The sequence below is a fragment of the Aethalodelphis obliquidens genome, unplaced genomic scaffold (assembly GCF_003676395.1).
Source record: "Aethalodelphis obliquidens isolate GAN/ISIS:26980383/991018 unplaced genomic scaffold, ASM367639v1 scaffold69, whole genome shotgun sequence".
NCBI lineage: Eukaryota > Metazoa > Chordata > Mammalia > Artiodactyla > Delphinidae > Aethalodelphis > Aethalodelphis obliquidens.
This window is the reverse complement of record NW_020838013.1, coordinates 1,265,180-1,277,242: the sequence shown is the minus strand read 5'-3', so window position 1 is coordinate 1,277,242 and position 12,063 is coordinate 1,265,180. Positions and strand designations below refer to the sequence as shown.

Here is a 12,063-nt window from a genome sequence, read left to right as displayed (position 1 = left end):
CACAGAGGTATGCTGGGATGCGTCAGGACCCTGGACAGCAGCAACCCAAGGATCCTCCCAACACCAGGTCCCCTAGATGCCAGCCCTCACCCAATTATTCCCTATCTCCCATCTCAGCATCTACCTGATGGGCACAGGTGGGCAGCCTTACAAGCAGCTGTTAGATTGCCCAGGGCACCAAGGATGAGACAGCCAGGGACATGGGGCAGGGGAGCAAGCAATGTGCTCTCCAGACCCAGGTTTCCCCTCCTTTCACAGGCTGGGCTGTCAGAAGGTGCTGATCTGGAGCTACCTGCAGTTAGTCTCAGGGACCTGTGCTGCCTTCGCACTCAACTTCCCAACCTACTGCGCGTTCCATTTCCTCTCAGGCATGGCTGTCGGGCGCCAGCAGCACTTCCATGACTTTGAGTGGGAGGGAACCCGGGAGGGCCAGGCTCGTGGGGACTCCTCAATCACAGGGATCCAGTGAACCAGCAGACCTGACAAAGTCAAACCTCAGTTCCTTCCCTGAGTACAAAGTGGAGTCTACCTGTTCCAGCCGGTCCTGACCTATCTGGGCCTCTCCTGGAGTAGGCAGTGCCCCGGGCAGAAAAAAAAGATAAGATCATGACCTCTTTGGTAGCTCTGATTACTGGGGGCTGGAATTCATCCTAGATATTTAGGGATCATTGTAAGGATAAACTAAATAAAGCCTCAGAGATTGGAGTAGGGTTGCTTAGAGAAGACAGTCACACAGGGAGTCTTTAATTCAACATTTCTTTATTCAATACAATTTTGAAAGGCATTTAATTTGTGTAACATCCTGCACTGGGAATACACAAGTGAACAAGAGGACACTACCTATGACCTCAAAGAGTTAATAGTTGACTGGAGAGAGTGCCAAGCAGTTACAAATTGGTTTACTAAAGGCTAGGATGAGGGCCATCCTGGGTGATGTGGGAGTTCAGAAGTGGAGTGTTCAATCAGGACTTGGGGAGCCAGGAACTCTCCCCAGAAGAGGTGACAGCTAAGCTCAGAACTGAACGAAAAGTGAGACAGAAAGAAAGGAGTAAGGTTCTGGGGCAGAGTTCTAGACAAAAAGAATAGGGAATTCCCTGGCATTCCAGTGGTTAGGAGTCCAAGCTTCCATTGCAGGGGGCCTGGGTTTGATCCCTGGTCAGGGAACTAAGATCCCACAAGCCAAGCAGAGCGGCCAAATAAATTAATTAATTATTTTTAAAAAGAATATACAAGGCCCAGAGGCCAGAGAGCGACCCATTGGAAGAAACGACAGTGGTGCAGAATGGCCTGAGGGTAAGGCTCATTCATCTCTATTTCCCAGGTCAAGCAAAGGGCATGGCACAGAGTCCTCACCTCTAAATAACTGCTGAATTAAAATGAGTTGAAGGAGGTGCAGAGGGAGTGGCTGGAGGCCATTCAAAAGAGGTTTGGGAGAAGTGAGGAAACATGAATGTTGGGGTTGGGGACACTGAATAGGAGAATGCCTGGGAATTCAGAGTCTTCTAGCCCATTCCTTTCTCCACACACACGGAACCTAACCAGAGATCAAACCACCCTTGCTTTACCCTGTGAGGGACCTAGGGGTGCAGAGTAGGACTGCGCTCAAGAGAAGAGCCCTTCTACTCCAATGTGAGGAGCGTCCTCCTTCTGGAAGCGACAACCACCCCCAAATACACACGTACTCACACAGCCCTGACTTCAACCTAAGCTCTGCTCTTCTCCCCAGATCTGGAGTGGCTGCCCACCCATGCCCGGCCAGGTCTGGGCCTCTTATTTGGATTTGTCCCCACTGTAGGCCAGCTCTTCCTGGCTGGCATGGCTTATGCTGTGCCCCACTGGTGCCACCTGCAGCTGTTGGTCTCTCTGCCCCTCTTTGTCATCCTCAACTACTCCAGGTGCGTGGGACCTCAGGGTAGGGTAGAGGGTTCAAAATAAGTCACAGATGGGCATAGCATCTCCTAGAACACCTAGAACACCCACTACCTTCCCCCACTAGGAGTAACCCAAACTTTCCTGCCTGGCACCCTTATCTTATACTGTTTCTGGACTATTCAGTTCCATGGACTTGTCTGTCTATTCCGGTGCCAATAATATTGTTTAATTCTTAATTAATTTCAGTGTAGCTCATATAAGATTGTCTTCTATGGACAGCTTCTCACTGTGCCCTTTACCAACCTTGAGACAGGACACTGTACTTCGGCACATCTCTAAGGAGAAAAATGCCCTAAAAAGTGTCACTAAACATTGTTGATTTTATGAAGACTCCTTGGGGGATGGAAGAGATGCTCATATCACATACCACACAGCCAAAACACTTAATAGGCATTTCTGTTGTCCCTCAAATCCATTCTTGGGGGCTTCCCTGGTGGCGCAGTGGTTGAGAGTCCGCCTGCCAATGCAGGGGACACGGGTTCGTGCCCCAGTCCGGGAGGATCCCACATGCCGCGGAGCGGCTGGGCCCATGAGCCATGGCTGCTGAGCCTGCACGTCCAGAGCCTGTGCTCTGCAACGGGAGAGGCCGCAACAGTGAGAGGCCCGCGTACAGCAAAAAAAAAAAAACAAAAAACCATTCTTGGCTAACAGTCACTTATTCTTCTCCTCTTTCTCTCTCCTGATACTTCCTCCACATAACTGCTAAAATCTCCTCCCAGGAATTCATCTCTGGCTGTATATCTGCATACATCACTCAGCAAAGCAAAACTCTTGGCATTAATGCATGCTTCTTTCTTATAATTCATCAATTGTTACTTAAGCCTCCCATGAGAAGGGGTCTCTCCAAAACACCCTCTCCCAGTGCAAACAACTAATCAAAGTATGCGCCTATCAAAAGCACATCCCTTAGGGCAGGGAATTGGAAGGAGGGGAAGAGGACCTATTGCAAGGTAAAAACATTGTTTTCTCCTAGGGGTGTTGGGGAAGAGTCCTGGAATGGAACAATGAGGTCCTAGAGCCAAAAGGTTTCCAGCCAGAAAGGACACAAAGGTCAATCAATTATTTTTTAAGGCAACAAAGGAGAAAAAAACATACAGAAATTAGAACAAATTAAAGACAAAAAGTAAGATGGTATCAATAACTCAAAATATATGTCACAACAATAGATATAAATAGATTAAACCTACCAGTTAAGAGGCAGAGATTGTCCAAGTTGATTTTATTTAAGTCTAGTTCATGAAGTTTACAAGAGACCCATTTAAAATGTTAGACCATGAAAATCTTAAATGTGGAGAAATAGAAAAGGTTATACTAGACAAATGTTAACCAGAAGAAAGTTAGGTAGATATAGAAACCGAAATAGACTTTAAGACCAAAAAAAGTACAATGGTTAAGAATATGGCTCAGAATTCCCCAGCAGTCCAGTGGTTAGGACTCGGCGCTTTCACTGCTGGGGCCCAGGTTCAATCCCTGGTTGAGGAACTAAGAGCCCACAAGCCTCAGGGCATGGCCAAAAAAAAAAAAAGAATATGGCTCTGGTATAAAAGGTAACTAGTCCAAATGCTCAGTCATCTTATCTATAAAACACAATAATAATAGTACCAGAAACAGATTAAATAGAAAACAAATGTATAAAAAAGAGGGTCAACAAAACAAAAAAGTCAACCTTTGAAAATATCAGTGAAATGGACAAATGCCTAGTAATAATAATAAAAAAATAGAAAACTGGACACGAATAAATATTAGGAATTTAAAAAAACTGAACTATAGATCTAGAGAAATTAAGATGCAAAAATTTAATTAAGTAATTAAAGATGCAAAAAACTATAAACCAGTCTATACTGATAAATTTTTTTTTTTTTTTTTGGCTGCATCGGGGTCCTCGTTGTGGCTCAGGCTTCTCTCTAGTTGTGGCATGTGGGTTTTCTCTCTCTGGTTGGGCCACACAGGCTCCAGAGCATGTGGCCTCTGCAGTTTGCAGCATGCAGGCTCCCTCACTGAGGCGCGTTAGCTCAGTAGTTGAGGCTGTGGGCTTAGTTGCCCCATGGCATGTGGGATTCTAGTTCCCCAACCAAGGATGGAACCCGCGTTCCTTGCATTGGAAAGCAGATTCTTTACCACTGGACCACCAGGGAAGTCCTGATAAATTTTAAATTTAAATGAAATTGACAAATTCCTTAAAAAAATATATAGGAAAACTGATTCTAGAATAAATAAAAATTCTGGGGGCTTCCCTGGTGGCACAGTGGTTGAGAGTCCACCTGCTGATGCAGGGGACACAGGTTCGTGCCCCGGTCCGGGAAGATCCCACATGCCACGGAGCGGCTGGGGCCGTGAGCCATGGCCACTGAGCCTGCGCGTCCGGAGCCTGTGCTCCGCGACGGGAGAGGCCACAACAGTGAGAGGCCCGCGTACCGCAAAAAAAAAAAAAAGAAAAAGAAAAAAAAATTCTGAAGAGTAAACTTTAAAATCTTGCCTCAAAGAAAACACCAGACCCAGATATTAATACAGGTGAGTTCCACCACACTTTTAAGGAACAAATCTTCCAATGTTATACAAACACTGCCCCAAAAAAGAGAAAAAGGGAAATTATGCCAAATACATTCTGTGAGGCCAGGTGATCCTGAAACCAAAAGAGGATAGTTGCGAAATAAAATTACAGGCCAGTATTACTCATAAACAGATACAAAAATCTTAAACAAAATATTAGAAAAATGAATCCAGTGATGTATAAAAAATGATAATACATTATGACCAAGGAGAGCTGACTCAGGAAAGCAAGGGTAGTTTTACTTTAGAAAATATATTAATATCACAAAAATTAAAATATATTAATATAGATCTATTAATCTATATTAATAGATTATCATCCCAATAAAAACAAAAAATATTTAATAAAAATTAGCATCCATTAAAAATAGTCTTAGTAAAACAACAATAGAAGGAAATTTAAGTTGATATGGAACATCTACCAAAAATCCACAGCAAATATTACTTCTTGATGGTGAAACATTAGAAGCACTGTCTCTTTTTTTGTATTTTTTTAAATTTATTTTATTTATTTTTGGCTGCGTTGGGTCTTCGTTGCTGCGCGGGCTTTCTCTAGTTGCGGAGAGCGGGGATTATTCTTCGTTGCAGTGCATGGGCTTCTCATTGCAGTGGCTTCTCTTGTTGCAGAGCACAGGCTCTAGGGTGCGTGGGCTTCAGTAGTTGTGGCACACGGGCTCAGTAGTTGTGGTTCGCAGGCTCAGTAGTTGTGGTGCACGGGCTTAGTTGCTCCGCGGCATGTGGGATCTTCCAGGGCCAAGGCTCGAACCCGTGTCCCCTGCATTGGCAGGCGGATTCTTAACCACTGCACCACCAGGGAAGCCCTAGAAACATTCTCTTTAAACTTGGGAATAAGACCAATGTGCCTGCTGTCTCCTCCTCTATTCAACATTATCCTGGAGAGTGTGGTCAATGCCTAGGATAAGAATAACAAATAACAGAAATAGGACTGGAAAGGAAAAATCAAAACTACCACTATTTAGAGAGGATATAACTGTATGTATATAAAATAGATAACTAATAAGAACCTACTGTATAGCACAGGGAACTCTACTCAATACTCTGTAATGACCTATGTGGGAAAAGAATCCAAAAAAGAGTGGATCTATATATAGGTATAACTTTACTGATTCGCTTTGCTGTACAGCAGAAACTAACACAACATTGTAAGTCAACTGCACTCCAATAAAAATTAATTTTAAAAATCTATATAAAAATCTAAAATTATTAGAAATAGTAAAGTTTGGCAAGGTGGCTAGATAGGTCAATAAGCAAAAGATCAACTGCATTCTCTACTCTTCTAAAAATTAGACTTTTTTCAAGGAAAATTTTTAAATTATACTAAAAGGTATTAAAGAAAATGTAAATAAATGTATTATGTGCATGGAGAGGAAATCTCATAATATGTCAACTCATAATTGACATAAGATGATATTAAAATGTTAGTGATTCCAAGATTGATTTATAAATTCAATGCAATTTTGATCAAAATCCCAATAGATAGGACTTTCCTGGTGGCGCAGTGGTTGAGAGTCCGCCTGCCGATGCAGGGGACACGGGTTTGTGCCCCGGTCCGGGAAGATCCCACATGCCGCGGAGCGGCTGGGCCCGTGAGCCATGGCCGCTGAGCCTGTGCGTCCGGAGCCTGTGGTCCGCAACGGGAGAGGCCACAGCAGTGAGAGGCCAGCGTACCGAAAAAAAAAATCCCGATAGATATTTTCAAGAAACTAGCAAGCAAATTCTAAAATGTATATAAAAGTGCTGTGGACCAAGTATAACCAAGGTACTTTTTTAAAAAGGACAGAGGGGAAGGACTTGCCCTACCAGAAATCAAGGCATATTATAAACTCTTATTATAAAATTGTAGTAATTAAGATAGTGGATGCTGGAGCAGGAAAGAACAAATTGTCCAGTGGAAAAGAATAGTAAGCTCCAAAACAGACCCACACGTAGGAAAACTTGCAGAGGAAGCACTGCAGATGATAGGATAAAACGTGGCCTATTTAACAAATAGTACCAGGACATCTACTAACCCATCTGGGAAATAAATAAAATGCAATCATATTTCAACCTTAAAGAAAAGTTAATTTCTGCTGAAGAGGGGAGGATTTCTGAAGACATAAAGAAAAAAAGGCTAACCAAAAAAGGCACATTGATAAAGTTTTCTACGTTGGATTTTTTTTTAATCCTGGTCATTTGTTTCACTATAAACAAGGTGAAAAGAGAAAAAGAAGGCATTTACAGGGATTTGTATGCAGCATTTATAAAGAACTTCTGGAAATCTATTAGAAAAAAAGGACTTCTATTTCCATTAAAATAAAAAAATAACATTGACAATAACCCCCAAAAAGTATAAAGTATTTTTAAATATCCTTAAAGTATTTTTAAACGTCCACCAAAGAGCTGGAATAAGAGTCAGGGAAAACTAGGCCAACCATCTAAGGGAAATTGGGAGCCCAGAGAGTTAAGCAGAGCACCTGAACAAACACTATACATAATGAAGAAAGTCATGTGCATTCGCTTTGATCTTAGAATCAACTGTTTAACACAGTACTGGGGGTCCTGGACAGCACAGCTCTCCTGGGAAGGAAATAAGCAATTTAAAAGACAAGCGTTTAAAACATCATTATTTAGAGAGTATATGATCATTGACCTAGATAAACCAATAAAATCAATAAGCAATTAAAACTAATAAAAGAGTTCAGCAGGATGCTGGATACAAAATCAAATTACCAAAATGTCAATAGCAATAACCTAGAAGCAATAATCTAGAGAAATAATCCAGAAAATGACATAGAAAATCTTTGAAAATGAAGACACCATTCAGAATAACACCAAAAGCTAGATATTATCAGGAAATTAACAGAGGACAGCCAAGACTTCCATGGAGAAAATTTCTGAAACATTTTTAAGATCACAAAGATTATTTTAGTAAGTGGAGAGACATTCCACACTCTTGTTTAGAATGACATAATAAAGATGTCCATCCTCTCGAAGTTAACTCTTAGAAATTTATAGAAATTCAACAGAATCTAATCAGAATTTCAATTAGATCATTTTTTAGGAACTCCAAAAACTTACTCTAAAATTTATATGGAAGAAAAAAGACCACAATTGCTAGTCAATTCTGAAACAGAAAAGCAAAGAAGAGAGTCTCACTCTACCATCTATTAAGACATACAACAAAGCCATGGCTTTCTTGGTGCAAGAAGAGACAAGCAGAATTGAAGAGAGGGCTTGGAGATAGATAGAGATGGAGATGCAGATGCAGATGGAGATGGAGATGGAGGGGAGCAGGGAGTGGGAAAGGAGGGGGAAAGAAAGGGAGAGGGAGGAAGAGGAAGAGAGAAACATGGTAGCTATATCAATTTCATTATATCAAAAAGGACTTCTGCTTAGTGAAGGACACAATGGACAAATTTAAAAGACAGAGTGGAATTCCCTGGCGGTCCAGTGGTTAGGACTCGGCGCTTTCACTGCCAGGTTCCAGGTTCAATCCCTGGTCAGGAAACAGAGTGCTGAGTGAAATGAGAAATAGAATGATCTATTACCTCTACCATTTAGGTAAGTTAAAATATTTGCACACAAAACAATACACATTTTACAAGAACATATACAAATAAAAAATGCAGGGACTTCCGTGGTGGAGCAATGATTAAGAATCCGCCTGCCAGTGCAGGGGACATGGGTTTGAGCCCTGGTCCGGGAAGATCCCACATGCCTTGGAGCAACTAAGCCCGTGCACCACAACTACTGAACCCATGTGCCACAACTACTGAAGCCCGCGTGCTTAGAGCCCGTGCTCCGCAACAAGAGAAGCCACCGCAATGAGAAGCCCGTGCACCACAACCAAGAGTAGACCCCGCTCGCCACAACTAGAGAAAGCCCACATGCAGCAGCAAAGACCCAATACAACTAAATAAATAAATAAATAAATAAACCTTAAAAAAAATGCACATCAAACGCAATAGAATGGTTGACTTTGGCAAGGAGGGGATTAGGAGTGGGTAATGATAATAAAAGGAGTAAACAATTAAGTGGGGGGGAATAAGGGAGCCTTTCAAGGACAAATGATAATAGAGGGTAAGGTCATGAACTGAGGGTTATGAGTAACTCAACCCTCTGCCTCTGAGATCCAAAAAAAAAGTAGAAAAAGAGAGTGACTGGGTAGCTTTAGATAAGATGATCAGGGTAGGTCTCCTTGGTAAAGATCAAAGGCAAACACTAAGGAATAAATGAGGAAACAAAGGGATAGGGCACAAGATAAGAACTTCGCAGGCAAGGAGCAAGCATGTAGGGATTTAGAAGGAGGTCAGATTTTATTCTAGCATGATGAGATATCAACAGGATGTTTTTAAGCAGAGGGTGAAAATATCTGAGTTACAGTTTTAAAGATCACTTTGGCTTCCTCATGGAGAATAGGCTGGGGATAGAAGGACCAAGAGTGAAAATGGGAAAACCAGTCAGGAGGCTACTGCAATAGTACTGTCAAGAGGTGAAAATGGGGACTTCCCTGGCAGTCCAATGGTTAAGACTTTGCCTTCCAATGCAGGGAGTGCGGGTTCAATCCCTAATCGGGGAGCTAAGATCCCACATGCCTCGTGGCCAAGAACAAAACAAAACATAAACCAGAAACAATATTGTAACAAATTCAATAAAAGACTTTTAAAAGGGTCCACATCTGGGCGTCCCTGGTGGCACAGTGGTTAAGAATCCGCCTGCCAACGCAGGGGACACGGGTTCGAGCCCTGGTCTGGGAAGATCGTACGTGTCGTGGATCAACTAAGCCCATGCACTACAACTACTGAGCCTGGGCTCTGGAGCCCACGAGCCACGACTACGGAAGCCCGCGCGCCTAGAGCCCATGCTCTAGGGAGAAGCCACTGCAACAAGAAGCCCGCGCACTGCGACGAAGAATAGCCCCCGCTCACCGCAACTAGAGAAAGCCCACGCCCAGCAACAAAGACCCAACGCAGCCAAAAATAAATAAAAATAAAATAAATAAATTTTTTTAAAAAATGGTCCACATCCAAAAAAAATCTTTAAAACAATAAATAGAGGTGAAAATGGCTTCGCATGAACTGGAGGGCAGTGGTTGTAGAGATGGAGAAGAGGAACTGATTCTGAATGTGTTCTGGAAGAAGAGCCAACCAAATTCATATTTTGGATGTGGGGAAATAAGGGAACAGGAGGTATCGGGGATAATTACAGATACTTGAGCTTGAGCAACTGAGTGGTTAGAAGTGCCCTGTGCCAGGATGGGGAAATCTGAGCAAGGATTTGGAGGTAGAAACGAAAAGTTCTTGGCCATCTACAATTTGAGGGGCCCTTTGGACATCCAAATTAAGGTGTTAAGTAGGAAGCTAGATATAGCATCTGGAGCTTGGGGGAGAGGTTGGTTGGGGACATGTTCAGTTATACAGCAGGTTCAAACTGGAACTGGAACCCAGGCTTCCTGGTTCCAAAACCATTTGCTTCCAACTTTCCTCTTAGCCAAGGTAAGTGCAAGCATTTGGCTGTGTACAGAATGTGAAAAAAGAAAACACCATTGGCAGGCAGAGTTAGGGCACCCACAAGCCTCACCGGCCTCACCAAGGTGCTCTTCCTCTCCACAGGCAGAGAGGTCCGAGTGTGACAACCACCTTGGCCAACATAGGCAGCATTCTGAGCCCACTGGTGGGCATGACCTCTGAGCTCTACCCTTCCCTGCCTCTCTTCATCTACGGAGCAGTCCTTGTGGCTGCCTGCCCCATCCCTGTTCTCCTGCCAGAGACTCTGGGGCTGCCACTGCCCAACACACTGCAGGACGTGGAGAGAAGGTACGCTGCCTGCTCCCCTCCCCTCCCTACACTCAGAGCTATAAGGCCCTCACAAATCCTTGATCCAGCCCCATTAAACAAAAAAAGGCCAGACCCAGGGGAGAGCAGGGACTTACCTGGGGTCATTCAGCTGGACTCTGGTGAAGCCACAGCCAGAATCCAGGCTTCCTGCTTCCTTTGGCTCCTGGTCCTGTTCTCACAGATAGGCTGAGTCCCCTAGAATCCTTTCTGGGACTCTTGGAAATAGTGGGAGATTTGGGCATAAAATGGGACAGCTGAGCACAAACATCTAAAAAGCATCCCCCATCTCTACTCCCACACCCTGCTTCTCCTTCCCCCGTAGGTGGAAAGAGAAATCGGGGCACATGCAGCAGAGCAGCAGATGGTCCCACTCCAGTCCTCCTGAGAAGTGAGAAGGGGCAGAGAGTGGCCAGAGCCCCTGCATCTCCTGTACGTCCACACCAAGTGGAGGAATGGAGAAATGGCAGGCAGGGGAAGACGGGAGGGACCTCTACTAGACCTGTGGTTCCAGGGAATACTTCCCCTGGGCCCCCCACTCCTAGCCAGATCCACCCTACCATTTCATTAAAAGTAGCTATGCACAACTTCTCCCACTGTTTCCACAGAGGCCGCTCCACTTCAGCTAACTCTCTGACCAAAAACTCATGCAGCGATCGTCTATGTAGAAAATCCAATGGAATCTACACAAATGCTACCACAATGAAAACAAATTTAGCAAGGTTGTGGGCTGTCAGATCAATATTTTTAAAGAATTGCATTTCTAGGATTTCCCTGGCAGCGCAATGGTTAAGAATCCGCCTGCCAATGCAGGGGACATGGGTTCAAGCCTTGGCCCTGGAAGATCCCACATGCCGTGGAGCACCTAAGCCCGTGCACCACAACTACTGAGCCTGCGCTCTAGAGCCCACGAGCCACAACTTCTGAGCTCACGTGCCACAACTACTGAAGCCCGTGCACCTAGAGCCTGTGCTCCGCAACAAGAGAAGCCACTGCAATGAGAAGTCCACGCACCACGACGAAGAGTAGCCCCCGCTCACCGCAACTAGAGAAAAGCCTGCGCGCAGCAAGGACCCAACACAGCCAAACATAAATAAATAAAATAAATAAATTTATTTAAAAAAAAAAAAAACAGTGAGAGAGAAACCACCGCAATGAGAAGCCCACGCACCGAAACAGAGTAGCCCCCGCTCGCCGCAACTAGAGAAAAGCCTGCACGCAGCAGCGAAGATCCAACACGGCCAAACATAAATAAATAAATAAATAAATACATTTTTTTAAAAAAAGAATTGTATTTCTATATACTAGCAATAAACAACCGGAATTTGAAATTTTAAAAAGAATACCATTTACAGTAGCATCAAAAATGTGAAATCTATGGGGCTTCCCTGGTGGCGCAGTGGTTGAGAGTCCGCCTGCCGATGCAGGGGACACGGGTTCGTGCCCCGGTCCGGGAAGATCCCACATGCCGCGGAGCGGCTGTGCCCGTGAGCCATGGCCGCTGAGCCTGCGCGTCCGGAGCCTGTGCTCCGCAACGGGAGAGGCCACAACCGTGAGAGGCCCGCGTACCGAAAAAAAAAAAAAAAAAGTGAAATCTATGAAGACAGTAAAAACATCAGTGGTTGCTCAAGGCTCAGAGGGAGGGAAGAAGGATGAATAGGAGGGACACGGGGGATTTTTAGGGCAGGAAAACTATCCTATATGACACTATAATGTCATTATATGTGCCAAAATGCTTGATAAGCTA

The 12,063-nt window shown here is 44.1% G+C and overlaps 1 pseudogene; it reads left to right on the top strand.

Moving 5' to 3' along the window:
- The window catches only part of LOC113611217 (solute carrier family 22 member 6-like), an 18,309-nt pseudogene extending 7,598 nt beyond the window's left edge, over positions 1–10,711 (top strand).
- The last annotated feature ends 1,352 nt before the right edge of the window (positions 10,712–12,063 follow it).